Source organism: Notamacropus eugenii, chromosome 4 (genome assembly GCF_028372415.1).
Source record: "Notamacropus eugenii isolate mMacEug1 chromosome 4, mMacEug1.pri_v2, whole genome shotgun sequence".
Lineage (NCBI taxonomy): Eukaryota > Metazoa > Chordata > Mammalia > Diprotodontia > Macropodidae > Notamacropus > Notamacropus eugenii.
This window is the reverse complement of record NC_092875.1, coordinates 242,716,001-242,743,440: the sequence shown is the minus strand read 5'-3', so window position 1 is coordinate 242,743,440 and position 27,440 is coordinate 242,716,001.

Sequence of the window (27,440 nt, the reverse complement as noted above, 5' to 3'; positions counted from 1 at the left end):
TTTCCAATAAATACAAGAATGAAGTCAGGTTGCCCACTCTCCCCACTTGGAATATAGTTCTACTATTGAAAATACTACCAATAACACTACTATTAGAAATGCTAGCAACAGCAATTAAAGAAGAGAAAGGAAATAAAGGAAGGGATGTAGGTAAAAAGGAGGTGAGTATACCCGTTTGCTTGTGACATGATGGCTTACTTGGAAAACATTAGGGAATCAGTAAAAATTCTAGTTAAGATTATAGCTTCTGCAAAGCTGCTGGCTAAAAATATAAAATAAATCCTCAAAAATCAATAGCAATTCCATATAGTAACAAAACAAAAGAAACAATAATATAAAATGAAATTCCATTTCAAATAGTTCAAAATGCAGAAAATATCTAGGGATGCACCTCTCAAAGCACACACACACACACACACACACACACACACAAACACACACACACACACACATACATACAAAAAAAAACTTGGATAGATTCAATTACAAGGAACTCCTTTAAAAAAATGGTAATAACTTTCTTAAATTCAATTTTGTTAATCTCTCCTTTGGTTTTCAGTATTTGTAATTTGGTATTTAATTGGAGATATTCACTTTTTTCTTTTTCTAGCAGGCCCAATTCATCACTCTTCTTTTTTTCTATTTTATTCATCTAAGCATTCATAAATATAAAACTTCCAGTAAGAATGACCTTTGCTGCATCCCATAAGTTTTGGCTTCACTATTGTCATTCTCTTGAGTGAAGTTATTGATTGTTTTTATAATTTACTGTTCGACCCATTCATTCTTTTGCATTAGATATTTAATTTCTAATTAATTTTTAGTCTATCTTTCTATGGCCCTTTATTACATATAATTATTTCATCATGGTATGAAAAGGATGCATTGACTATTTATCCCTTTCTGCAATGGATTTTGAGATGTTTATGTCCTACTACAAGGTCAATTTTTGTGTATGTGTCATGTACCATTGAGAAAAATGTATGTTCCTTTCTATCTTTGTTCAGTTTTCTCCAGAGGTCTACCATATCTACCTTTTCTAGAATTCTATTTACTTCCTTAACTTCTTTCTTGTTTACTTTGAGGTTAGATTTACCAAGTTCAGAGAGGAGGAGTTTGAGGTCCCCCACTAGTTTAATTTTGCTATCTTTCTTCCTGTAACTCCCTTAACTTCTCCTCTAAGAATTTCAATGATATACTACTTGGTACATACATGTTTAGTAACGATATTAATTTATTGTCTTTGGTGCCTTTTAGCAGGTTAAAGCTTCCTTCCTTATCTCTTTTGATTAGATCAATTTTTGCTTTTGTTTTGTCTGAGATTAGAATTGCTACCCCTGCTTTGCTTCCTTCAGCTGGAGCATAATATATTCTACTCCAGTCTTTTACTTTTACCCTGTGTGTATCCCTCTGTTTCAAATGTGTTTCTTGTAAACAACATATTGTAAGATTATGGTTTTTAATCTATTCTGCTGTCCACCTCTGCTTTATGGGGGAGTTCATCCCATTCACATTCATAGTTATGATTATTATTTGTATCTCTCTCCATCTTATTCCCGTCTCCCCACCTGCTTATGCTTTTATTTCTCCCCTCTTCAGAAGATTTTGCTTTTGATAACTGCCTCCCTCAGTTTTCCCTCACTTCTATCAGTCCCCTTCTTTCTTTTCCTTTTCTCTTACTACTTCTTCCCTCCCTTATAACCACCCCTCCCTTTTCTTTCCCTTTTCCCCTCCTAACTTGTAGGGCAAGTTAGATTTCTATACTTAACTGAATATGTCATTCCCTCCTTTAACCAAATCTGTGACAGTAAAGCTCAAACAATGCTCATCTCCCTTCCTTCCCTTTACTGTAATATGTTTTGTACCTCTTCATGTGATGTAATTTACCCTTTTCTGCTTCCTCCTTTCCTTTTCTCCCATTCCAATCCCTGCACACCCCTTAATGAAATGTTTTATTGTCATATCAGCTATTTACACTCACACTCTCTATGTATATCGCTTTTAAATGTCATAATAAATATACAGTTCTCAAGATTAACAAATATGATCCTCCCATACATGGATGTAAATAGTTTTCCCTTATTTAATAACAAGCTTTTATATTTCTTTTCCCCTCTGTTTGCTTTTCTATACCTCTCTTGTGTCTTGTATTTGAAGATCAAATTTTCTGTTTAGCTCTGGCTTTTTTCATTGGGAAGATCTGGAAATATCTGTTTCATTGAATGTCTGTCTCCTTGCCTGAAAGATTATGCTCAGTTTTGCTGAGTAGTTGATCCTTGGTTATAATTGAAGCTCCTTTGCTTTATGGAATATTATATTCCAGTCCTTCTGATCTTTTATTGAAGAAGTTGCATGGTCCTGTGTGATCCTGACTATGGTTCCTTTGTATTTGAATTGTTTCTTTCTGGCTCTTTGTGGTATTTTGTCTTGATCTGATAATTCTGTAATTTGACAACAATATTCCTTGGTATTTTGAGTTTGGGATCTCTTTCAGGAAATGATTAGTGGATTATTTTGATGACCATTTTGCCTTCTGGTTCTAGGATCTCAGGGCAGCATTCTTTGGTGATTTATTGGGAGATACTGTCTAGGTTCGTTTTTTCATCATAGCTTTCCAGGAGACAAATAAATCTTAAATTTTCTCTCCTGGATCTATTTTCCAGGTCAGTTGTTTCCTCAATGAGATATTTTGCATTTTCTTCTATTTTTTTATTCTTTAGATATTGTTTGATTCTCGATGCCTTACAGAGTCATTAAGACTAACACTGAGAATGTTAGAAATAAAATCTGAAAATAATTTAGCCCAATTTATAGCTGTAATCGAAATTTCTTCAGCCACATCCAAAACAAGAGGTCATCTACCCTCCATCTAAGGATCTCCTGAGATAGGAAATTCTCCCAGAGGCATCACATTCTACTTTTAGAGAACTTTTATTGTCAGGAAATTTATTTCTGTACCAAGTTTAAATCTTTAACTCCTTCCAATTCATTCTAGTTTTACTGTTTTAGACCAAGGAAAATAAATCTAATCCATCATTCACCTGGAACAGTGATTCAGTGAGGGATTTGGCTACATGACCTTTAAGTCCTTTTTCAGCTAAAAGATTTTAATTATCTAACAAAGGGATGATGAATTACAGCAAGGATTAAAGGAAAATTTTTAAATCATATTACAATCATCTGTCTTCATTTCTCTAATCTTTAATGTTTGTCAATCATGAAGTTTAGGGTAAGAGTTAGGTGACTATATGGCTAATATGGAAATATATTTTTCATGATTTCACATGTATAATATGTATCATATTGTTACCTTTCTCAGTGGGTGAGGAAAGGATGAGAGGAAAGGAGAGAATTAAAAATGTAATGTTTTTTAAAAAGAATGCTAAAAATAAATGAATATTTTTAAATTAGATGCTAGATGAAAAAGTGTAGTGTGTAGAATGCAAGACAGATTTAACAGGACCTTAATTAAAGTCTTACCTCAGAGCTTTATTATCTCTGTGGCTCTGGGCAAATCACTTTATCTCTCTCACTTTATCTCAGTTTACCTATTTTTAAATTGCTAATAATAGTAGTACTTAGCTCTAATGGTTGTAGCACTTTGAGATAAGTAGGGAAGTTTGATGGAGCAAGTGAATGCTGAGTTTAATATTGAAGAAAGGAAAAGATTTTGTCAAAAATAGAATGGAAATGTTATACATATGGGATACCACATGAGTAAAGACAAAAGCAAGGAAAAGGACAAGTTGAGAAGGGACAACCGAGAGTACCCCAGTTTTCCTGGGGTGAAGGACTATTGTCAGAGACTAAGTGAAAGATATATAAAAAGTAGATTGTGAAAAGCCTTGAATACCAGGATCAAAAGTTTAAATTTATCTGGAGGTGGAGAGTTATTGAAGTTACTTGAGAGGAAAAGTGCAATGACAATGGCAATATATTAGGAAAATAACTCAGTGATGATGTGAATGATGGATTGTAGAGGAACAATATTAAAAACAATAAGATGGGATAGAAAAACATTACAGTAATCTAGTTCATAATGAATGTGAATCTGTACCAGCATGTTTTAAGGGAAGATTTTAAAGAAGAGCCATATATTGTAAAAGCAAACTTTTCATAACTTTGTAACTGGAATACACAAGGGAAGAAGGAAGAGTCTAAGATATTCTATCAGTATTTATGATTTGACATGATTGGGAAGTTGATGATGCCATCAATAGAAAGGGAGAAGTTGGAAGGGAGAAGCAAATTTAATAGACAAAATTATGTGTTCATTTTAGGATCCATTGAGTTGAGGCAGAGCATATACATCACAGTGAACATGTTCATCGAGTAGTTAAAAATACAAGACTAGAATCTTCTGGATAAATGGAGAGTAGATATAGATTTGGGAATTATATTCATAAAAGTGATCATTGACGATATGGAATTCAATTCAGTTTAATAAACATTTATTAAACACCTTCTGTACGCTGGTCACTGTGCTAAATATTGATTATATAATTTAGAAAAAGATAGTAACTGCCCTCAAGGATCTTATAATGCAATGGAGGAAGGCAATGAACAAAGGAAAATGGGGAGGTATTTTTTTTTCCTTGAAGTTGAAAGTGGAGGCAAAGTGGAGTAATCTGGAGAGTGGAGTGACTTGGAAGTCTAATGTCCAGCCTCTAAAATGAAAAGCTTTGGGAGAAGTTTAATACTTCATTCTTTATCTTTCCAATCAGAGGGAAGAGGGGTTAAGGGAGATGGTATCCAAGGCTTGACTTGACAACATGGTGATGAGATGAGAAGTGATCAGTGTATCATCTTATTTCGTGGAGCTGACACATGGATAGGTCTGTAGTATTTCCAAAGCACATACATAAGAGACAGCATGGTGCAGTGAAAAGAATGTTAGATTTGGCATCAGAGCACCTGGCATTGAGTTAAATCATCTTAGTATTTGTGTGACCTTGGGCAAGTCACTTAACTGCATTGGGTTTCTTTTTTTTCCTACTGGCAAAATAAAGATTTATGAGATAAGAGGTCTTTTTTCAATTCTAAATCTATGAACCTCTTTCATTTGAACCTCATAGGAAACCTTTCTACTGCTACTAGCTCTAATCACTGATGCAAAAGAATCTCACTGTTCCTATTTTCCTACTTAGCTCAGGTATGAACTTTGGTTGTCCTTTCATGTAGGTCAGTCAAGTCCTTACTACTTTCTTCTTTCCAAATTGAAGGATCACAGCCCTATAAGTGCTACATTTCCCTGTGTCCCTTGTCTTTTCCAATTTGGAAAAATGTTTCTTTCACCTAACCCACTTTTCTCCAACTTCCTGGCCTTTGAGTCAGGGAATGGTGTAAGGTCACAATTTGCAATGAAAATCTGATTAAAAAAAAAGTACTTCCCTTATCAGTGTCTGAAGCAGCATTTCTTCCAATATGTAAGAGTCCTCTATAATATCTAGTCTTTGAAAGTCATTGCCAGTGTTTTCTTTAGATGATACTGAGTTATAGCAACTATTAGAGAATATAACAGTTGCTAAAATGGATGCCACCATTGCCAAGATTGTTATCTTTTTTTTATTTATTTAACTTTTAGCAATCATTTTCACAAAATTTTGGGTTCCAAATTTTCTCCCCTTTTGTCCCCTCCCCCCACCCCTAAACACTGAGCATTCTAATTGCCCCTGTCTGCCAATCTGCCCTCCCTCCCTCCCCACCCTTTCCCTTTGGAAGGCAAGCAATTCAATATAGGCCAAATCTGTGTAGTTTTGCAAATGACTTCCATAATAGTAGTGTTGTGTAAGAACTAATTATATTTCCCTCCATCCTATCCTGTCCCCCATTACTTCTGTTCTCTCTTTTGATTCTGTCCCTCCCCATGAGTGTTGACCTCAAACTGCTCCCTCCTCCCCATGCTCTCCCTTCCATCATCCCCCCCCCCCCCGCTTATCCCCTTATCCCCCACTTTCCTGTATTGTAAGATAGGTTTTCATACCAAAATGAGTGTGCATTTTATTCCTTCCTTTAGTGGAATGTGATGAGAGTAAACTTCATGTTTTTCTCTCACCTCCCCTCTTTATCCCTCCACTAATAAGTCTTTTGCTTGCCTCTTTTATGAGAGATATTTTACCCCATTCCATTTCTCCCTTTCTCCTCCCAATATATTTCTCTCTCACTGCTTGATTTCATTTTTTTAAGATATGATCCCATCCTCTTCAATTCACTCTGTGCACTCTGTCTCTATGTGTGTGTGCATGTGCGTGTGCATGTGTGTGTGTAATCCCACCCAGTACCCAGATACTGAATAGTTTCAAGAGTTACAAATATTGTCTTTCCATGTAGGAATGTAAACAGTTAACTTTAGTAAAGTCCCTTAGGACTTCTCTTTGCTATTTACTTTTTCATGCTTCTCTTCATTCTTGCTTTTGAAAGTCAAATTTTCTTTTCAGCTCTGGTATTTTCATCAAGAATGCTTGAAAGTCCTCTATTTCATTGAAAGACCAATTTTTCCCCTGAAGTATTATACTCAGTTTTGCTGGGTAGGTGATTCTTGGTTTTAGTCTTAGTTCCTTTGACTTATGGAATATCCTGTTCCACGCCCTTTGATCCCTTAATGTGGAAGCTGCTAGATCTTGTGTTATCCTGATTGTATTTCCACAATACTTGAATTGTTTCTTTCTAGCTGCTTGCAATATTTTCTCCTTGACCTGGGAACTCTGGAATTTGGCCATGATGTTCCTAGGAGTTTCTCTTTTTGGATCTCTTTCAGGCAGTGATCTGTGGATTCCTTGAATATTTATTTTGCCCTCTGGTTCTAGAATCTCAGGGCAGTTTTCCTTGATAATTTCATGAAAGATGATGTCTAGGCTCTTTTTTTGATCATGGCTTTCAGGTAGGCCTATAATTTTTAAATTGTCTCTCCTGGATCTATTTTCCAGGTCAGTTGTTTTTCCAATGAGATATTTCACATTCTCTTCCATTTTTTCATTCTTTTGGTTTTGTTTTGTGATTTCTTGGTTTCTCATAAAGTCATTGGCCTCCATCTGTTCCATTCTAATTTTGAATGAACTATTTTCTTCAGTGAGCTTTTGAATCTCCTTTTCCATTTGGCTAATTCTGCTTTTGAAAGCATTCTTCTCCTCATTGACTTTTTGAACCTCTTTTGCCAATTGAGTTAGCCTATTTTTCAAGGTGTTATTTTCTTCAGCATTTTTTTGGGTCTCCTTTAGCAGGGTGTTTACTTGTTTTTCATGCTTTGCTTGCATGTCACTCAATTCTCTTCCCAGTTTTTCCTTCACCTCTCTAACTTGATTTTCAAAATCCTTTTTGAGCTCTTCCATGGCCTGAGCCCACTGGGTGGGCTGGGATACAGAAGCCTTGAGTTCTTCATTTTTTCCTGATGGTAAGCATTGTTCTTCCTCATCAGAAAGGAAGGGAGGAAATGCCTGTTCACCAAGAAAGTGACCTTCTATAGTCTTATTTTTTTTCCCTTTTCTGGGCATTTTCCCAGCCAGTGACTTGACTTCTGAGTGTCCTCTCCACCCCCACCTCCCCTCCAGATCTGCCCAGCCAGCACTTGGGGTCTGAGATTCAAATGCTGCTTCCCAGCCTCAGGGCTTTGGGCGGGGGCAGGGCTGCTGTTCAGTGTGAGACTAAGTTCAGGTGCTCAGGTGGGAGCAGGGCCGCCTCACAGGCTCTGTTCCCTCAGGGGGTTTATGCAGAGACCTTCAACAATGGATCCAGGATCCTGCCTGCTTGGGGAGTCCTGGTCTGCTCCCGCCTCCGCCGCTGCCTCCTGAGGGGGCCTGAGCTATGGGGGCACCCCACTCCCCTCTCGGCCCACTAAAGAGACCCTCTCACTGACCCTTGTCACCTGTGGGTGGAGAGACCCACGTGGCTGCTGGAGATTCTGTCCCTGAAGCCTGCTCAGATCTGCTCCTTTTGGCACTGTGCTGCCGAGGCAAGGTTGTGCTCTGCTCTGGGTCCCGGACAGGAGGTACCTTTTGCAAGAGGTTTTCAGGCTCTCAGGAGCAGAAATCTCATCCGCTCCATTCTATGGCTTCTGCTGCTCCAGAATTTGCCGGTGTTTCTTTTCTCTACAGGTATTTTATGGGCAGTGGGTTTGGAGGTAGCGTGCGTCTTTCTACTCGGCCATCTTGGCTCCACCCCCCCAAGATTGTTATCTTGAGTGAAAAGAAAAGGTATACTATGGAACTTTGAATCATCTTCTCCTTTGCTGCTACTTCAAATAAGGACCAATATTCAACTCCTTACTGGAAATACTAATCTTTGTATTTAAAGGTAAAGATCATACTTGTCAATATGCAACTGGCACTCTAGTTTTGTTTGCTGTGGTATATAACTATTGAGTATAGGTCTACTAAAAAGAGATGTGAAATATAAGAGTTTAAGAGCTATTATAAATAATTCATATTTAAGGGAAAGAATGGGGTGTATGCCTCTAATATATGTTTAGTACAAAAATGAATCAATACTTTTTCCCCATATAATATCAGAAGGGGAAAACCTTTTACCTTAGGATTATACCTTGAATGAAATTACATGAAGATGTTATTGAGATCACAATATTGTGATGGGGAATAGCTGCAGCATAAACTTGTATATTATTAGTTCAAAGAATTTTGTTTCCTTGGAAACAACTATAGGCTCTTTTGTAAGTCAAATGACCCATGTGAAAATTGAGTGTCTCTGACATTTGGGGTAACAAGGGAAAGGGCATGGTGACAAGCCTATATAGTTGTGCAAACTTTAATGAGGTATGCATTCCTTGAAGCACTTTCTTTTGCATTTTTTTGGAATGTCTGTATACCTCTATGTGAACAAGTTGAACAGGAAACAGTCAGTACTTATCGGGAAACAAGTCAGGCCTTGAAAGTGGTTTTAACTATTGTTGCAATGAATTCTCTATGAATTTTTAAGGAATAAAGAGGGATTCTTATCATGGAAATGTATGTAAATAACCAGGGAAAGCCTGGATAGTCAGCATAGATTCATCAAGTGCATATTATATTCAAAACGCTATGCATGCTAGGAAGTATCTTCACTCACTGATTTTCTCAAAATAATAATAACCACAGAATTAGCAGTTCATATTATACAATACTTGAAGGTTTGTGAAGTGCTTTACAAAGTTTGTTGTATCATTTGATCCTCAGAGCAGCCTTGTGATGTAAAGACTACAGATATTATTTTCCCCTATTCAGAGATGAAGAAACCAAGTTCTGAGTGTTTAAGTGACTTTTCCACAACAAGCAACGAGACACAGGAATAATTTACATTTAGGTTGGATTAACTGTTGAAACCAAGAATTGTATCTTAATCTTGAATGGGCTAGTTTGAGTACTACACAGAGCAATGTTACACAGTGAAGAGACAAATAATTTATGACTCCCCTGGTTCACTTGATGGTCTATTCTTCAGAGTTGCCTTTCTTTTCCTATAATTCATTTACTTTAATATAGCTGTGCAATTGTTCCTTTACACTATCTGCTTTATTAATAAATCTATGATTATGCACAAATTTTATAACTTCTCAAACTCATCATTATTAGTAATTTAAGGTATACATACATTAAGTTCTTGACCGTATACAATAATATGTTCCATATTCATTAAAGGACATGATGTAAATATGTTGACAATCTTGTTACCAGAGGTTTTAGAGTTAGAAGAAATTTTATTTCTTTCAGTCTTATTCCATGGGGCATGCCTGTCTATTTTGAGGCAAATCCAAAATGTTGAGATCCCAAAAATGACCTTCTCATTTTCCCGTTTACTGACCGTTCTTTAATTTAGTTTTCTTAGAAATCTCATGGAAATTATGAGCTGGCTTAACTATATAGTAGGCAAATGGAGGTTAATTTTCTGAATAGCCTGGACTTTAATTACTCTATACCAGTAATTTGCAATGTTGACATTTCATACAAATTCCTCTTGTTAGAAAATGCTTTAAGTTTCTGGTAAGTTGATGAGACTACGAAAGTGGATTGATAAACTCTATTTTCTCCTTTTGTCCAGAACTGGCTGGAGAAGCACAAATGTTAGAAAAGTAGCATTTCAGTGTTAGCAGACACAATATAATGTAATGAGCACCAGGAACTTTGCTTGAGTCTTGGAGTGAGGAGGGGAAGAGTCTTTAAATTTATTTTAAAAGCCTGTTGTACTGATGCATATGGAAAAGAATGAGGTATTTCAGTTGATATGCTTAAATTAATGTGATTAAAGAAGTGGAACTCATTAACTGTGCAGCAAGAAGCATTTTGGCTACAAATTGGGCTGTTTAAAATTCAGCAGAGTTAAATCTGATCTCAGGGGAAACCTTGGGTTGTCATTTTGGGTAACTTTATAATCTTGCATCCTTTGGGTTTTGTGATGAGGATGGCATCAAGGGTGTCTCAAAAGACTAGGCATCATTAAGTTAGCAATTATGACTACCCAATGCCAAAAATTCCAGATGTATTCAGTCCATCATTCATTTATTCAATGCCCATTATCTTCAGAGCAAAGTCTAGACCCTGGTAGACATATAAGATTTTGATAATACTCACCTTTATGAAAATTATAGTGTAGAAAGTAGGATGAAAAACACGTTCAAATACCTGCTTTGTCTTAACAATCACCAAAATCTAACTCATCATTCATGTCACTGAGTGAATGGGCAAAGGGAAGGTAAGGGAATGATACATTATAGGTACTCTGTGTACCCCCAAATGGTTCTGGTGTCTATCAAGGATCATAGGGTCATAAGATTGTAGAGTCTGAGCTAGAATGGATCTCAAATGCTTTTTAGTGTTATAAGGCATGGCAGGAATTTTGAAACTCTGAGAAACTGTACTCTTTTAATACAACTTTTTGGCTTAGGACCTCCAACTTTATGATGCAACTTTTTCTATCACTACAGAGAGCATAAAATCTGTGACTTCATTTATCTAGGGAACTCTTATGCAAGAAATTTCCCTCTACCAATACAGGAGAGTACCCCCTTTTCAACTTCTTATCTTGGAGAATTGTCTAGAATGCTAAAAGTTTCAGTGATTTGTCTGGGATCACACAGCGAGGCTATATCAGAAATGGCACTTGAACCCAAGTCTTCCTGGTTTCAAGGATAGTTCCTTATCCTAAAGCTGCCCTGACCCACTTCCTAGCTTCCTTTACATTTTCTCTTCCTTTATTAGAAAGTAAATTCCTTGAGATTAAGCATCCTATTAGATTATTTGTTGCTGTGGTTTCTTTTCCTTTGTTTTATATTCATGTTTCCAGTTATTAGCATAGTGCCTGGCACATAGTAACTGCTCAATGAATGCTCTATTATCTATCTTTTTTATTTATCTTATATCATCTATCTGCTATGTCTCTATCATCTATTTATCAAATCTATCTATTTTCTGTCATCTATCTATTTGAAATAATGAATCTACTAAAATATGAAAAGAAGTGAGAGACCTGAGGTCACAGAAAATCTTTGCCAGTTTCAAGAAATTCCATTTAAAGATGAAATGGATGTCAAAATACACGGCCAATTTCACAAATAATTTTGAGGAAGAGATGAATATACTTAGACTCTAATTTCAAAAATCCCATTTTAAGTTTGATAAAATGAATCCAGTAAGTATACTAACTCCACTAAAACAAAGTAAATTTAAAAACTGGTATATATTATAACCATCACGAATGAATACATTTTCCCACAATATTTGACAAAAAAATATAAAAATATTTCAGGAGTCGAATAAAATAATGGAAGCTCTGGCCATAGAAAGAAAGGTGGAGCTATCAAGGAATACTGCTTAGGACAGGAGTGACACACTACTATGTGAGAAATAGCATAAGAAAACTACTGAAGACTATTGAAGTCTGTGTAGTGGAAAATTTGGATTTCATCTTTATCATCCTATTAATGGCAACAAAAAAAGTAATGCAGAGAAAAGTACCTAGTGGGGGAAGTACACTAAAATTATTTGTTTACTTTTTTAGCAATTGAAAAAAAATGAAATGTAAAGGTCCTATAAGGATTTAAAGCAGCATAAAGAATAAAACGAATCTCTCAATATTAATCATAATTTTTATGGAAGAAGATTGAGAAACAAATCAGAGAACAGAGAGAATCTTTGAAAAAAGATACGGAAAATCTCTGGTAGCCCATACGGTCAAAAGAAATTCAATATGATGAAAATGCAATCCTGATTTCTTTGGAAAAACTATTAAGTAGTCAGACTGAATGAAATCTATAATTATTGACTCATATTGTTCAAAGTGACACATATATTACAAGAAAAGCACTTTACCAGCTTTCTCTTGGATACAAGCCTGATCATTATTTTTTCTGAAGAAATAAAGAAATGAAAAAGTATTTGTTAAGTATTTACTCTTCTAGACATTCTTCCAACGAAATAAAATTAAAAGTAATCTGCCCTCAAGGAGCTTATATTCTAAAAGGGGAGATAATTCATCTATAAATAAGAGTGATAGCAAGTGGAATGAGTTTCTCTTAAAGGAGTGAAGAACTTGCAGCCTCGAGGTCACATGTGGCCCTCTAGGTCCTCAGGTGAAGCCCTTTGACTGAATTTAAAGGTTCTGTGAAGTCTGGATTTAATCGAAGGTTTCACTTGAGGACCTAGAGGGCCACATATGACCTCAAGTCTGCAAGTTCCCCACCCTTGGTCTAGTATGTTAGAGATATGATGAGCAATCCATGGGGCAGTCGAATGATATGCTCTTTCCAGGTGAATTACATATCGATTTAATTATTGAGCCCATAGAAAGAGTTGGAAATTAAGGATCAGGAGAGTGTCACATGGGATTGTTGTCAGGACAGATAGCAAAATGACTGGGGCAAATGGCTGTATTCCACAATAAGCACATTCTAGTCTGGTAGAATATAGCCATTCCAGAAGTAGGTAGATTACCTCCTCCAGGGCCCAGTGGTAAGGTCTGGAAATGCTGTTTGGTAATTGTTAATAAGATTATGATAAATTATAACTGCAAGTTTTCCCTTTTCCATGTAGAAAAACCAGCACCTGCTCAAAATACAGGTAAATTGTGTGACAGTTACAAAGTTTGACTACTATCTTTGCCAGCAGGTTATAGAAAGTATTCTTATTCAGATGTTTACTAAATGTGATATGCTAAGTAGCTACTCAAGTTACCTCCTAATTCTGCAGTTCTTTGATACTTATGGACCTTGAAATGAAATACCTATTAATTTCCATAGGTTCTATTTGGTTACTTTTTTTGGAAATTTACCTTTCAATTACTTGACTTATACATATTGTCACCCGTATTAGAATGTGAACTCTTTTACTATTGTATTGTAAGGGATGAGAAAGGAGAAACCTAAGAAGACTTGTGTGAAAGACTTGTAGGAAATTCAGAATGAAGTGAGCAAAACCAAGGGCACATTTTATATTACAATAACACTGTAAAAATGAACATTGTTGAAAGACTTTAGAACTTCAGTTAATGCAATGATCATTTATGATTTCAGAGGACCACTGATGAAACTGTATTAAATACTGGGGATAAAAAGAAAGTCAAAACACTAGCCCTCCCTTAAAGCAATTTATATTATAATAAAGAAGTCAACATATTAAAAAACTATGTAGTTACTAGAGATTGGGCAAATGGCAGGTAATTCTCAGTCACCTGACTGAATTATCCATTTCTTGTCTCATAGTTAGAGTTTTCCTATTTTGGTAAGATCTTCTAGAAATTGTGCTCTGCTCTATAACCTTTGAGATTCAAGAGTCACTGTTGCACAGTTATGAGGCATCACAGTAAGATTTCAGAAGGTGCATTGCCAACATGAATGGTATAATCACCTTGTTGGCTGTCTTTCTTCAAGTTATCCAGCAGAGCCATGAGTTAACTCATTAATACTTCATAGAAATAATACATTTAGGCAGATTCTTTCCCAATGAATCACACTCATCTATGTTTTTCTTCTTAGGTAAAAATTCACTTATCAAATGAAAAAGCCAATCCATACATTTATTTATTTGAGGGAGCTATTATCTCACAAACCAACTAACCAAAGCACCAAACAAGTTATCTGTTTGGAGGATTTTACCTCTGATGCAAAAAATTCAAACTCTATTCATATGTTAAGAACTCCTATAAAAAGTAAAGAAAAAAACTATACTTTCAATTAATCCCAGTAGAGTACATGGGTTCTGAGAATGAGGAAAAATAATTCAATCTTGATTCTAAAGAAGTTTTCACATATAACTTATGGCAAAGAGATCTTAAGGAATTTATCTTATGGAAAGCCCATCAGTTTTGAAAATCAGTGTTCCTGAAAGAGTTTGAGCCCTGAAAGTCAGTGAGGTTCCTGCAGCTTAAGTGCTTCTAGATACCTTTAAGCTGGTGCTCATCAAGATGACAAGGTCATAGTAATTGTCCACTGCTTTATTATCTTTATTCCTTTCCCTGACACCTGGACTAGCAAAATTTCATTTCTTTTTCATGCCATTCTCTAAATGCCTCCAGTCCAATACTTATGCTTCAGCAAAAGGTATAACTCCTCTAATTCAAAAGTCAACTCCTTCCACCATCTTGTACTACTACTACAAGAGAAAAAAACCTCAAAAAACCCCCCCCCATATTTTGAGTCAACAAACTGATGGAGCCTTGAAAGATAAGGATCCTTCATAAAATTGTGCACAAGAGAAAAGGATACAGGCTCTGAACTGAGAACCTGAAGGGATCTATTGTGTACGAATAAAAAGCATGAGTTTTAGAGCATCCATTTTGTGATGATGATTTTGGTGAATATGGGAAGTTTACGTCTGTCACATTTTGATGTTTGCAGTGTTGTTATACTTTATATACAACACTAAGGAGCACAAAGAAAGAGAGTTACATATGCATCTATAAGTTAAAAATATTCTTCTTTTAAATTGAATATTCTTATACATTAAACTTTTAAAAATAGAGTTTTTGCTTTACTTCTGAACAATTTTACCTGGTAACTTTCAGGAAATGGAAAAGTTTATTTTCTAGTATTTTGAGGAACAGGTATACTAGTTATAATTCAAAAACAGTATGTGGTCACAGATATTAGGAAATATTAATGAAGCCATTGCTGTTAGAGATATGTTTTCATTAGGCTAGCATAGAGTGTGAAATTAGTTCAAACTGTAAATCGGAGAAAAGCTGCATTGCCAAGAAATTAAGTCTGATATGCACATGGGGTTCTTACTGACTACTTGTATTTCCACCTCAGTTACAAGAGAGTTAAAATATTCAAATTCTGGGAATGACAATGTAAGGAAATATCCAATGTGTCTTGAAAATGTCATCTCCCTTGTCAATGAGTAATTTTCCTAATATGCTATATTTTCCTGCTGGTAATGAAGACTAGCTAATGACATTAGAAACATTCACACTCACAGTGTGAGACTCCATAAAATGAGACAGAGCCCAGCTAAAGTGATAAGGTGTCATAGTGAAAGAAAACCATTGGGCTATTCAATATGATTTCTTAACATGGGGTCTCTCTATTGGCCTGAATGTTTTGGGTTTCTGCTAGTGAACTTGAGAATAACAGGAACACACAAAAATTACTTCAGAATCTCAAAGATTATTTGAGGATAAAATCATAGACTTTAAGAATTTAATGATACTTTTGAGATCATTTAAGGCCTTTTTTTCCCCTTTTTTTCAGATGAAAAAACTGAGGATCAAAGTTTAAGTGATTTGCCCAAGGTTATATGCTCATTATCTGCAGTGCCAAGACCAGAATCCAGATCTCCTAAAAATGTCTTTTACCATAATAGGGGAGTCAAGGGAAAGAAGAAAATTGTTTCGGGGGGGAGAAACACTGCTGGTGTTTTATTACTACCTTAATGCACTCAACATCTTCATCAATTACAGAAAAGTACCACATACAGTCATTTTTCTTGGCAAGTATGTTAAATTCTCTAGGACATAATGTACTGCCTTTTCTGAATTCAGTAACAGATGCACAGGTGTGCTTTCTGATGAGTGTGTGGTAGAGACTGAATCATCGTTAACAATTTTAGTCACAGAGAAATAAAATCCAATAAAATAAAATCTGCTTGGTTTATATCCCCTGATCCCATAGTTTTGAAGGGTTTGTCAGAAGGTCTACAACCATGCTTTAGATTTTCCAGTGGTGTGAACTTGTGTTCTATCTTTTTTGTTTGTTTGCTTTTGCAGGGCATTCGTGGTTAAGTGACTTACCTAGTAATTGTCAAGTGTCTGAGGACAAATTGGAACTCAGGTCCTACTGACTCCACTGTACCACTTAGCTGACCCTGTGTTCTATCTTGAATATAAATGATGATACTTATATTTTCCCAGCATAATAAAGGGTAAAGCTGTGGTTTTCTTACATCTCACTGAGTGTTAGTTGAAGAAAGAGAATTAAGAGAAAGAGGAGATGAAAAAGAAACAAATTTATGGAAGTCTTTCCATTTTATGAAAGTTTCCTTAGAAGAAACCCATGTGTGTAATGCAGCTTTATGATTCCCATTTTACAGATAACTTGTCTGAGGTCACACAAGTAGTAGATGTTGGAATCTGAATTACAATCTAGATAAACTCCAAGTCTAGCAGTCTTTCTAATAGAATATATTGTAAATATAAATTGACTATTTTATAAAATAAAATAGGTACACCATTTTTACTGTGTCTAAAGGACACACAAATCAAAATGAAATGTGAAAAAAATCTAGTCAACCAATATCAGATCTATCTTCATTTTACAAATGAGTAAACAGAGGCTCACAGAGAAAAAATGACTTTCTGAGCATCACTTCAATAATAAATAGCAAAAGTGAGTTTGAAACCAGTATCTGTCACTACAACTAGATGACTCATGGAACAGCATGCCAGGCCTGGATTCAAGAAGATCCCTCTTGCTGACTTGAAATCTGGTCTAAGATACTTACTAGCTGTGTGATCCTGAGCAAGTCATTTAACTCTATTTTCCTCAGTTCCTCATATGTAAAATGAGCTAGAGAAGGAAATGGTAAACCCCTCCAGTATGTTTGTTAAGAAAACTCCAAGAGAAGTCAGAAAAAGTTGGAGATGACTGAAAAACAACAAATGATCTCTCACTCCAAATCCAATATTCCATGTCTTTTGAAAGAGGGGATGTCAAAATTCTTAACCTGCCACTTTCTGGAACCTAAAAAGCTACAAAAATTGATTCTTCATTCATATGATATTTTGGTATTATGTAAAGACATTCATACTTACTAGATTGTAACTATACAATAGTTACATTCATACTTACTAGATTGTAACTATCTAAATGTATGTAGAACAAACATATATTTCTCCCTTTTTTGCTGTGAACTACCTGTAGCATAGATATAATTGCTACTCCATAATCATTTAAAGGTTAAAAAAAAATTGAATAATAGATGAAGAAACTTGCAGTTAGCTTAACATTATTTCAATAGGTACCATTTCTCACTCATTGGCTTAAATGAACCAGTTTATATTACCAAGGTTCTGCTATTATTTTCAAGATTTTTCTTTTTTTTGTTGACATTTGTTTGATGGTTTGGGATAAACTTTCAATACCCATATGTCAGTGTGTTCTCTTTAGAACTTCAATATGTAGCAGAATATCTTGTATACATTTCAAATTTGGAGCATATTCCAAAGAAACTGGGCTGACTTCCTCCTATTAAACTTCCTACAGGTAGAAATGATCTCATCTAAATATGCATCCTCCTCTTGTGGCTGCCCCCTCTTTCCGCCACTGAAGATAGCATTACAGTGGGAGAAACTTTGTAAGGAAAAGAAAAAAAAAATTAATACTATGAGTTTTAGTTAAAGCAGATTTTCTATCCAGAGGCTTTTTCTTCTCATATATTTGCAGCACATAAGCTTGAAACTTACAAGCATAATGAGAAGTTAAAGTTTATAAACCTTAATATTTTGAAATAAGTTATGAGGAAAGATATAATCTGAATACTCTCCTGGGTTCCGTATACTATCCTATTAACTACAGAACAATAATAGGAAGATCCGCTCCCCCCACATAATGTAACCAAAACTCATTTTCATACTGTCCACAGTGGGTTTATTAAATAAATGTTTGTTTTATTCACGTTGATTCAGGCTGAACCCTCATCCTACCCCTCCCCCATCCAACTCACCAAATAGCCCTCTGAATGTTTTTGTCCCCAAATAATTCAGAAATTTCCTGGACCACTGTCAATAAAAGGTTCATAGGAGGTTAGTTATTAACTGATTTAGAGGTTTTAGCCAAGACTAAAATAGCTTCAGAAATCAAGGGATTCTGGGACTGCCTAACTCACTGCACTCTGATACATATGATGCTTTCTCACAGGACTGTGTCTGTAGACCTTAATGTGCACCATACACATGAAACAGAGTCCCTGTTCTCTGGGAATTCTGTAATGGATGACATCCATGCTGACCAATATATAAACTGAAATCAGAGGTCTTTAAAACTACAAGGGCATGGCTTAATAAACAATCCAAGTAAGAAATAAAATACTATATGTGTATGAGTGTATATATGTATGCAATATACAATGTATATTATATGTAACATATATAAAATGTGCATATACACGTGTCTGTCCATGTATGTAATTCTGGAAATTGAAACAGAGTGTCTTTGATAGCTATTCCTCTTGAGAAGTTTATGGCAGAATATTTGCAGGTCATAAAACTTAATCCTGTTAACACCAGCCAAAAGTTCTAAAGAAATCTTAGCTTGAGTAAATAGGGGAAAGAAACATGACACTAAAACGTTCTCTTGTTTCCAGACCATTCTGTGAGATACAAAGTAATCAGGGGAAAATAAGCTTCATTTTAAAATTTAGTATCCACCTATCCACCTATATTTATTACAAGTACCTAGAGTGTGTTACTGGAAGCATGAAGTTATGACACTTTTTCCTTGTTTTACTTGAGGGTGAAACAGGATTAGTCTGTACAAAACTGTCTCAAATTTCCTGGAAATAACTCTCCTAAATGAAATCTGTTGTGCAAATGAGATTTTGGAGTGACAATTTGTGGATAGAACAGAAAAATGGATATCCATTGATATTGGGAATAGAAAGCAGTAAAAAAACAAAGTCTTAATGACTTAATGGCTTCAAAGCCCTAATGACTCCAGGGTAACAGCATTACACTAGTAACCAGCCTTTGGATGAACATAATCTTTCACTCTAGAAATATTTTAAAGCACCTAACGTAATCTAACATTTAACATTGCGCCAGAAACTACAGGTAAATAGACAAAGAAGATGTGGTCCCTGTTCTCAAAGAACTTTGAGTCTACTATGTGTTCTAAAATACATCCACAAATAGGTAGTAAATGAATTAGAACATACATGTACAAGAAAAATATAAGTAACTTTTAGATCAGAGACCAGTGTCTTGATGAGTGTGACTAATAGGAAAAGAACCAAAATATTATCTGGAGCTCATCTCTGACAACCAGAAAGAAGGGAATTTTTAAATAGACTCACTTTCTTTTCTAGATCATTGATCCTATGATTCTATTCTGGCCCTGTTAACTTGCTCTTACCCAAAAGGTGGATTTTTGGAATCTTTCAGCCCCATTGTAAACTCACTCATGCCACAGAGCTAAAATTTAATGAATGCCATAGGCACTGTCCTTCATCGTCACCCTAAGAATGGCATAAGAATTTCTGCAAAGACTAGAAGATCAGACAAATTTCTTGGTGTGAAACAAACATCATATCATAGAAGTAGAGTGGGCTAATTAGAGGGGGAAGAGGAACCAATGGATTAGAAGTAAACATCCTTGATGTTAGGTGGCTTCTGTCATTAACTGTCGTATGTCTTTGGAAAAGTAATTTGCTGTATGTGGGACTCAGATTTTCTATCTTTAAAATTAAGGCACTGGCTGAAATGGCCTCCTAAGTTCATGTTAGCTCTATCATTCAAGTGATTGAGATTCCTTGGACCAAATGATTCTATATTTCAAAGATATAAATTATAAAATGTTTGATGTGTTTTTTTTAATGAAATGAACATTTATGATTGTCTTTTAATATTTATATATAAAAATAATAGACATGAATGGCCTACTCTGTTTCATTTCTGTGCTTGACATATAAAAAGTGGGAATGAGGTGGACTCATTCTCACATAAAATGAAACTCTGGTAACGAATGCATTCCAGGTGTTATGAACATGATTGTGATCTATGAACCTAGCAACAGTGAAACATCACTTGACATCCACACAGCTTGAAGTAGGTTGCTATTTCCACTTCTGATAGCTGTATACCTTTTATCCACTAAACCTTTTGGAAATGGGCTTTATGGCTCAGGACCTTGGGTGTAGCTTAATCACAGAAGCAGAAACAAGGGCAGAAATGCATTAACTAGGCATTGTTGTTGAGCTAAGTTGAAAGTCTTCTGAATTATGAAAACTATGAAAAGTATTGTATATTATACATATTATATATAATATACATATATTATAAAATATACAATTTTATAAATTGTTCTTTGGTGTCTGTTCTAATAGATATTTCTGCCTCTGGTAAGACTCTGGAAAGCTTGGGATTTGGCACCAATGACAAGTAAAACCAATATAGCTTAAGGTGGTGCAATTGCCAAAATGACCAAAGGGTACTAAATTTTTCATCTCTAGCTCCTTTTGAAACCATTCCCAAAGCTGTTGGGGTACTTACTATCTTTGGAAAGGGAGTACCTACCCAAGGGTAGGGAACCTGGGGCCTTGAGGCCATATGTGGCCTTCTAGGTCCTTGGGTGAGGCCTTTAGATTGAGTCTAAGTTTTACAGAACAAATCCTACAATGAAGTTTGGATTCAATGAAAGGGCTGCACTTGAGGACCTAGGGGGCTACATGTAGACTTGAGATCTCAAGTTCCCCACCTCTGACCTACACTAATGAGATTACATATCTTTGAAATACTGATGTGTCTTTTTGTAGTGAGAAGATTTCACAATCCTGTCAGAGAAAAAGGACTTTCAACCTGTACCTGAATAGGAAACTCCTTTTCCAATATTCCCTGAGCTTCTACCTGCAAATCACATGAGTAAGGGGGATGCAAATCCATACTCAGGGCCTACAAAACACTGATCAACTAACAAGCATTCTTTCTTAATGATTTTGGCGTTTCTTAATGACTCTTTCTTAATGATCAGAAACATTGTACTTTGTTTTTTATAGGAGACTCACCCAATTCAGAAGATTTATAGGATTATAGAATTTAAATCCTCCCATCACATTTAAAATATCAAAAGATTAAAACCAAGAGTTAAAAGAGAGTTTTTCTATCAAGTTAGAGTCTTTCTCTAATCTATATTTCATGTGAAATGGAACCAAATTGAAACTGAAATTGATCACACTGTTTGTTATCTAATGAAAATTCTCATACATGCTGACGTGACCATATAAAGATAAAGCAGGATGGATCAATGGACAAATATTGTTTATTATTTTTTTCTGGCATAATTACAAATTGCTTTCTAGAATAGCTGGATGAATTCACAGTTTCATCAATAGTGCATAAATGTGCCTATTTTCTGCAACCCAGCAGGATGATTTGCATGGACACAGACTACAGTTTGAATAGAAAAGTTGCCAGCAAAGTCACCAGAAGAAATTAAATGGAACATTTACAATTTGGGCAAGCATTTTCTGAAAATTCAATTCAATTCCACAAGCATTATTAGAGCTATGATTTAGGCATATAAATCTGGCAGCTGTGTGAAGACGACTGAATAGGTGAGAGACTGAAGAGAAGAAAACCAATTAAGAGCCTATTGTAGAAGCCCAGGTAAGTCAAAGACATAATGAGGGCCTAAACCAGGCTGATGGACTTTTGATTCAGGAGGAAGGAAACATGTGATAGGTGATGAAGTAGAATTGACAAGCTTTGGCAAATGATCAGAGTGAAGGTTGAGGGAGAGTGAAGTTATGAGCATTTGAAAAGGTCTCTGACATTGTGAACCTAGGCAACTTAAAAGAATATCCAAGTATATCAAATAGGCTCTCCAGAATTATATAGGAACCTGAGATAAATGCTCTCTCTTTGCCAGATATGAAGAAATGTGGTGGTGGGTGGGGATTTTTAACATAAGGCATCCATGAGTACTCACCTAGGCACATTGGACATGGTTAATAAATGTTTGATTGATTGATCTTTGACCTGAAGCATCTGGTGCTAGCAAGTCTATGGGAAGATTCTGGTACTTAGAATACTCACCTATAGGATTACTCAGTGATTACAGAAGAAAGAGAGAAAAAATCATAAGGTATTATAATAAACATGCAGATACAGCATTTGTGACTATTAAGGCCATGACCCTCAAATGAGACAGATGAGCTAAATCTTATAGTGAATGAGTCACCCTCCTCACCTTCCTTATATTGACTTGCTGGGTCTGTTCTTTCTTTTTCTGAATTGTCTAAAGAGTTTATTTTATGATATAGTGGAAAACTTACTAGGCTGATTGCTCTGCTCTCATGACTAGCTATGTGACCTGCCCTGGTTTACACATCTTTAAAATGAAGAAGTTGAATGAGATGATCTCTGAGGTACCTTCTATCATTAAAATATTATGGTGCATTACTGAAATAATGAAAAACATTGGAAATCACCCTTATAAATCAGGATAATTATCAAATTACGAGGTTGGGATCAACTTTTCAGCTCTAAGGCTTAATATGAGTCCTTATGGCTAGCCGAAGTTGTCAATTTTCTTAATTCACTTTGAAAATTGTTTAGGGATGTTAGATATATTTTCATGACTATTAAGTTGATATGAGGTAAATAAAAGGAGTTTGGAAAGCTGTCCACTTTCATTCAATGTCAATTCCATATTGGATGTCAATAACATCATACAGAACTCTATCTAATCTTCAAAGTTTAGTAGACAGTAAGCTATTATGAAGCCTGAAAATCCTAGATGCAGCTTTGGTGCATAGCTATTGACATCTATATTTATACCTATGCCTATGCCTATATCTATATCTATGTTTTTACCTCTATCTCTGTTTCTATGTCATTAAACAGATCTCTTTATGCCTTTTTTTCTCTCAATTTGGAAAATACATAATGCCATGCGTAGACTTAGCAAAATTCAAGAAAACTTTTTTTCCAATGCATTGGTTAGTATTTTGGGGAATAGATCACAAATTATTATATAACTAAATGACCAAAACAGCAAAGATGATTATGCCAATGTATTTGTTGTGCTACTCTGCAGGCTACTGATGAACATAAGGAAAATAAAACTGAAGGGGAAAAAACCTTGGATTTTAAGTGATATCTTAGTCCATTGCAATTCAATAAACTTTAAGTACCTACTCTGTAGGTGTTAGGTCTGAGGGAAGACAAAGCAAAACAAAAGAAAACATAGTTTCTGGACTCAGGGCACTCACAATCTAATACACAGGTTTAGCAAGTGATAACATTTGGCCATTTGCTGGTTTACCTGTGGATAAATTTAACTTTTTAAAAAGATATATTGGGAATGAGTAATGATTCCAAACCAGATTTCAACCCATACTCTTTCTCCAACTCTATTTTCTACTGGTATGTAGAGTTGTTGGGGTCCTGTTGCACAATGGCAATAAATAATAAATCTCTAAGAATAACAATATGAATATAATGACATCAACAAGAGCTATCATTTATAAAACATTTTAAAGTTTGCATAGTACTCCACAAGTATTATCTCATGTGATCTTCACAACCACCCTGGCAGATAGGTGCTATTGTTACTCCCATTTTACAAAAGATAAAACTGAGGCAGTTTCAGGAATACAACTATATGGAACCAGCACTAACACACAAGCCTAAAATTGTAATAGAGTACTGTCTCCAAGATAATGCCTATAATATTAAAAGAATATTTTATTAAATACAATGACTTTTGTTTCAGGAAGAAGTTTGGTATCTTTAAAGGAATTTTGTGCCTTCCCAAAGGAAATCTAACTGGCTCACTTCTTGCCTCACATCCAACTCATTGCAGTGTCTTAATAATACACGCCCCACCCCCCGCCACAGGTACGTATGCATACATTTATGTGTAAATATAATTATATATAACTCTAAATATATATTTAAATATATGTGCGCAACATATAAATATATGTGTATATGTGCAGGTAGGGCAGGTAGGTGGTACAATGGATACAGCACTGATCTTAGAGTCAAGAGGATCTGAGTTCAAATCCAGCTTCAGACACTTACTAGCTGTGTGACCCTGGCAAAGTGACTGAACCCTATTTGCCTCAATTCCTCATCTGGAAAATGAGTTGGAGAAAGAAATGACAAAGCACTCCATTATCTTTGCTAAGAAAACTCCAAATGTGGTCACAGAGTCAGACATGACTGCGACTCAAAAACAACAAAATATACGTATGCATATATGTATATGCATAGGAACATTATATATTCCACACAAATATATAACATACTCAAAAACACACATGACTATATGTCACTACTGGAATTGATCTAGTACCATCTGAGGTGAAGACATATTCCTTATATATAGTGAGGTCTTCTAGATGACCCTGCTTTTTGATAACTTTGTGCAAGTGACAGCTGGCCCTGGACCACTCCAGAACTTATTGAACTGTACTTATAGCCATTCAAAAGAAAAAAGTCTAACTATACAGACAAGAAACAAACAAGCTGATGAATAAAATATGTTGTCCAAACTATGACACACAGGTAGATAGGCAACCTATAGAGTAAGTTCATTAGTAAATATGTACAAATAGAGAGAGGGAAAGAAAATAGAGGCAGGTAGACATTCTATATATAGATACACAGATATATGAATATATTACATAGATACATATTTACAAATATATATATATTTCTATATCATTATTTTCAATATATACTGATGGATGAGCTCTATACATTTTTACCATTCAATTACATGCACAAAACACTTGCACAAAACACAAACACATGCACAAAACACAAAACTCACTTGTGTTTTGTTTGATTTTTCCCCCTTTTTTGGAGCAGTGTGGTATACCCCTATATAGTGAGAGATAGAGAGAAAGAGAAAGAGAGAAGGAGAGAGATCTCTGTATTCCAGGTGACTCTTCAATGCTCCAGATCTAGATACCACCTGCACAAATTATCCACAAAGAGTAACATTTAGAGTACCTCAGTATCTCTAAAGAAGATCCAGAAAAAAATATCTTGGAACTCCCTTGTAAGTGAAAATGAATGAATGACTGAAGGAGTGAATAGGTTAGTGAACTGAGAGTTGGATGGATGGATAGTTGGATGGTTGGGTGAATGAATGGTTAAATGGTTGGAAAGATGCATGGATGTATGGCCAGCCTAGGTCCTTCATCTATTATCGTGCTCTGACTCTGATAAAGGAACAGAAGCCTGGTGCCTCTGCTTCTGCCTGACCACTCTGGTCTGTGTGCTGTGAAGGAAGATAACAACCTGACAATTGGACTTGTCCTTGGGTTCTGAGGTTGACTTTGGGAAGGTGAAATAGATTTTACCTTCCAGTTGTTCTTGCTCTTCCTGTACTCTCCACTTGCTACCAAAAGTGTTCAGGTGCTTGAGTATGGATGCATGAGGTGGGTGATTGTGAAGGGATATTTTCTATGGAGTGATACCTGGATTATGCCTTGAAGGAAGTCAGGCATTCAATGAGGTAGTAGTGAGGGTGTAGCGCATTACTGACAAAAGGAATGATTTGTGAAAGATTACAGACTTGGGAAATGGAATGTTGCAAATAAATCAGCCAGAAACAACATACCTGCCTGCAATAGGACAAGCATATTTTCAGGAGCAAAAGTCTCTGGTAATAGAAGTTCTTGGAAGGGACATGATGCTCTGAGTAGACAGAACATTTGTTACACACCATGTGCCAGACACTATGAAACGCCATATTAATGCTAAATGAAAACACAAGCAAAAGTAATTCTCATAAAGGAAACTATATTCTATTGGGGAAGATAGCACAAAGAGGGGATCTAGCAATTGGGGATGGGGTTCTAAAGAGTTCATCACTCTATCAATTAATTCACAATTCTTTTCTGGGTGTAAATTATTGATGCTTAAAGTATACAGTGATGATACATACCATATGGCTCTTGGATGCCTACCAATGAATGTCCTAGGAGATGTCATGTTTCTGTAGGAAAAGCATTGGATTTAGAGTCAGGCACCTGGGTTTGAATACTGGCTTAGATTTTCACTACTTAATTGTGTGACCTTGGACAAGTCACTTATCTGCTTAAGATATAAATTTCCTCATTTAAAAAAAATTAGAGAATTAGACAAGATACCAAATAAGATACCTTCTAGCTTTAAATCTATAACCCTATAATAAACATCATGGGACATTTTGAAGAAAGGCTTCCAGGAGTTAGTTGGCTCAGTCAGGACTGCAAACTGATATAAAAGACTCATGAACGTTGGGATTTCCACTATTTTATATTGAAGAGATTTTGCTTTAAATGCAGGGTTGGATTAGTTGGAAACGTACCAATATATACGGCAAGCAGGTCTCAATCACCTTTAAATAAATGAGTAAGCTGGATTAAAAGACATCCAGGGATTAATTTCAGTCTTTTGGTTCATTGGTTACACCTATAGCTTCATCAACTACTTTAGCAATTTCTATTTTCCCTTATTCCCAGTCCACTCCATTTGGGCTAACTTAGTTTTAACTCAGTTAAGAAACTTAGTTTTAACAAGGAACTTAGTTTTAACAAACTGCCTCACTGGCAAAAGTTATTGAGAAATTTATCTCCTTTCCAGTAAGGTCTGTCATCTAATTTCTTCCTCAAGGCAGCTCTGGAAATTTTGTCAATTTATTTTGATAATGAGTACCAGTGATATAATTAGAAAATTTGGAAAAATTGGCAAAATTTTCAGAAGATAAGATTCATATTTTCTGTTCATTGCAAAACAATCCATGAATTTCTCTTGTAACTCAGGATGTACTTGAATGTTGGGTTTCTTGTGTTCATATCAAATGTTGCCCCTCAACGGAACTTTATCTTATCCTTCCATTGATATCTTTACCCCTTATAACACACATAACTTTTTGTTTTCTTTTTCAACTCTCTAGTTTTCCATGCTTGTATCATATCACACTTTTAGGGTTTTTTTTACCACAACCTCCCTCAGTCTTCCCTCCCTTCTTTCATCCCCCCTCCTTTTGAATCCCCTTTCTCTTTACTACTTCCCTTCCTTTCAGCCTCCCCTCCCTTTTCTTCCCCCTTCCCCTCCTACTGCTTATAGAGCTAGTTGTGTTTCTATACCGAGCTGAGTTTGTTGTTCCCTCCTTGAGTCCAAGATGAGAGTCAATCTCAAGTGATGCTCATATCCCTTCTCTCTTTCCCTCTACTGTAATATATTTGTGTGCCTCTTCCTGTGATGGAATTTACTTTTTTTTGCCTCCTCCTTTTCACATCTCCCATTAC